The sequence below is a fragment of the Falco cherrug genome, chromosome 16 (assembly GCF_023634085.1).
Source record: "Falco cherrug isolate bFalChe1 chromosome 16, bFalChe1.pri, whole genome shotgun sequence".
In the NCBI taxonomy this organism is placed as follows: domain Eukaryota; kingdom Metazoa; phylum Chordata; class Aves; order Falconiformes; family Falconidae; genus Falco; species Falco cherrug.
In genome coordinates this window covers 10,174,636-10,177,874 of record NC_073712.1, presented here as the reverse complement: position 1 = coordinate 10,177,874, position 3,239 = coordinate 10,174,636, and the positions used below count along the sequence as shown (strand labels likewise).

The following is a 3,239-nucleotide window of genomic DNA, read 5'->3' as shown; positions in this document are numbered from 1 at the left end:
CAGCCATCTGTCCACCCGCCCTGGTCTCAGCTTCCCTGTGCTGGCAGCTCCTTGACCTGCAGGACTATCACCCCAGATGTTTCACAGAGAAGGAACTGGTCACTGCTGAGAGTAGAAGCATCCAGTTTCCAAGTACAGATCTCAAGTGCACAAGAGATTTCAGAGAGGAATTGGAAATGCCTTGTGAAAAAACGGGCAGCTTATTGCTTCTGAGACACACCTGACTGCATCATCTTCTTCAGTGCGCCCTTCAGCTCCTGGTTCCTCATGCTGTAGATGAGGGGGTTAACTGCTGGAGGAACCACTGCGTACAGAACTGTCACAACCAGGTCCAGGGATGTGGAGGAGATGGAGGGGGGCTTTAGGTAGGCAAACATGCCAGTGCTGACAAAGAGGGAGACCACGGCCAAGTGAGGAAGGCACGTGGAAAAGGCTTTGTGCCGTCCCTGCTCAGAGGGGATCCTCAGCACAGCCCTGAAGATCTGCACATAGGACAGCAGAACGGAAACAAAACAACCAAAGCCTAGAAATGTACCAAGCACAAGAAGCCATATTTCCCTGAGGTAGGCCCGTGAGCAGGAGACCTTGAGGATCTGTGGGATTTCACAAAAGAACTGTCCCACAGCATTGCCTTGGCAGAGCGGCAGTGACAGTGTATTGGCCGTGTGCAGCGCAGCATTGAGAAACCCAGTGCCCCAGGCAGCTGCTGCCATGTGGACACAAGGTCTGCTGCCCAGCAGGGTCCCGTAGTGCAGGGGTTGGCAGATGGCCACGTAGCAGTCATACGCCATGACGGTGAGGAGGGAATACTCTGCTGAAACGAAAAAGACAATCAGAAAGACCTGTGTAGCACATCCTGCATAGGAGATGTCCCTGGTATCCCAGAGGGAGTTTGCCATGGCTTTGGGGAGAGTGGTGGAGATGGAGCCCAGGTCAAGAAGGGAGGAAGTTGAGGAGGAAGAAGTACATGGGGGTGTGAAGGATTTGGTAACAGGCTACGATGGGGATGATGAGGCCATTGGCCATGAGGGCAGCCAGGTAGATGCCCAGGAAGAGCCAGAAGGTCAAGCGCTGCAGCTCCCGTGTGTCTGCCAATGCCAGGAGGAGGAAGTGGGTGATGGAGCTGCTGTTGGGCATCTACTGCCTCTGGGCATGGGGAGCTGTCACAGGAAAAAAAGGCAGTGACAAGTCAAGGGAGACTTCTCTAAGCAAAATCAACACCATTTCCCCAGACCATCCCCTGTCATACACAGACATCCTTTACTCTTCGTAGCAGACCTTTCTTCAGTTGTGTGGCTGGAGGCCTGCTTGGTGCGGGTCCTGTGGGCGATGAAGAGCAGGGCATCTGCCCTCGGGCTCTTTATCAGTCAGCCCCACTCCGCAGAAGGGGGTGGGGGGGGCAGGGACCAGTCCTGATGTCAACTTTGTCATGTGAAAGCAGTGCCAGAGTAGAAATGCCTGTCAGCATCTGCACTGCCAGAGCTACAGAATGGGAATGGTGAAGACACTTTGAGAATATTCAATTCTTGTTTAAAATCTCTACCCTCTCTCCTTTTGGTGAGTATTCTTGGATGTCAGAAACTCTCAGCATTTCTGCTGCTGTCAGGTGGAACACAGTTGTTATAGATTTGCTAATAAGTTAAGATTGATTGACTATTTGATTGATTATTTGATTTTATAAAATTATTTTATAGAATAGAAATATAGAAGCATAAGAAATATATTTTAATGAAACTTATAGTTGCACAGTAAAAGCTGCTATGAGATCCTCTGTACGTCCCGTACCACGGCTAGAAGAATGGGCTAGTATCAGTGTTTAAAACTTAGGTAATAAATTTAGGGTTTGAAAGGTTTCTTTGTATTTGACCAGTCTTCTGTATGTAGAGGTGTGTTGAAATGTCAGAATATGAGATGAATGGGAACTGGGGAGAGTCGACTGGAACAGCTTGTAGATGCCTGCCAAGAAACCGTGAACTTTAGTAAAAGGTAATTCCAGCAGGGGGAGATCGCGACCACCGACTCATATACCACCTACCCAAATCGTACCCCAGACCCATTTCTAGACCTTTCTAAGCTCTACTGCGCAGAATCGGATATAGGAGGAGAGTATGTTAATGATTTACGGGAAATATCATGGTTATGCATGATTACTTAATGAATATGTATGAATAAGTTCTATATATAGTGTCTGATTTTGAAAGTTGGTGTGCGTTGATCGTGAGAGGACTCGCTCACGCACCCGTAAAGAAGTGTCTGCTTATCTACATCACATTGGTGTCAATAAGTTCTTCATTCCGAGATTTTGGTAACACAGTGAGGTCTGCGAGGCAAGAGGATTGCCTGTGGGTGAGTGCCCAGTGCGGGGAGGTGGTCTGTCCATCTGGTTCCCGGTGTCTCTGGGCTTGCACCTTCCTGAGGTGGAGGGTGACCACACTGCCATGTCACCCTGAAAATCCACCAGGCACCGCTGAGAGCAGCCTGACCCACCACAGACCCCTCACCATTTCTTGAGGTCTCAGCACCCCACTTGCAGCCAAGGACACACAGGGCTCATTTCACCCACCCAACAGCATTTTCTCTGTCACAGCATCCCTGCAATTCTCCGTGAGGCTTTCAGATCATAAAGGGTGCGAGGGGACAGGTTTGCATTCTGGAGGGCAACTCACTGCTTGGAAGCAGATTTCAAGTATATAGGCAAGAGTCACCAATATAACATCTGATTCAGAGAAAAAAAAAGCTCAATGCCCATCCCCACAGAGGGCATTGCCCACAGCCCCCCAGGTGGCAGGAAAACTGGGACACTTGTTCCCATGGACACAGCTGCAGGAATGGACCCACAAGATCAGTGTGTGACTCTGCAGCTGAAACACCCATCCCCAGAGAGCCTGACAGCAAGAGCAAGAGAACAGTAACAAATAACAGAGACAATGGAGAAAGGAGGCAAAACAGAGTGAGGGTGCCGCTGAGAGAGGTCAGGGCGAGCGTGCCAGGCACTGAGGGCAGCACTGCCCTTGCCCAGCTCTGCTCGCCACCTCCCACACACCATTTCTGGGCAGCTGCTCTCAGTCCCTGTGCTCTGCAGAGGGGCCGGGGCATGTGGCTGGAGAGCTGCCCCGCGACTCTGCTGGAGCTCTGGCTGCAGAGGGGGTGGCTCATTCTTCGGGACCCCCAGCCCTGAGGGCAGAGGCTTTGCTGGGGGGAGAGCAAGCCAGGGGGATGCCTCAGAGGAAGGGCTCCCT

At 51.1% G+C, this 3,239-nt stretch overlaps 1 pseudogene; it reads right to left on the bottom strand.

Annotated features, from left to right (window-relative positions):
* Positions 1-200: 200 nt before the first annotated feature.
* Positions 201-1,137, bottom strand: LOC129737507 (olfactory receptor 14C36-like; annotated as a pseudogene).
* Positions 1,138-3,239: the final 2,102 nt, after the last annotated feature.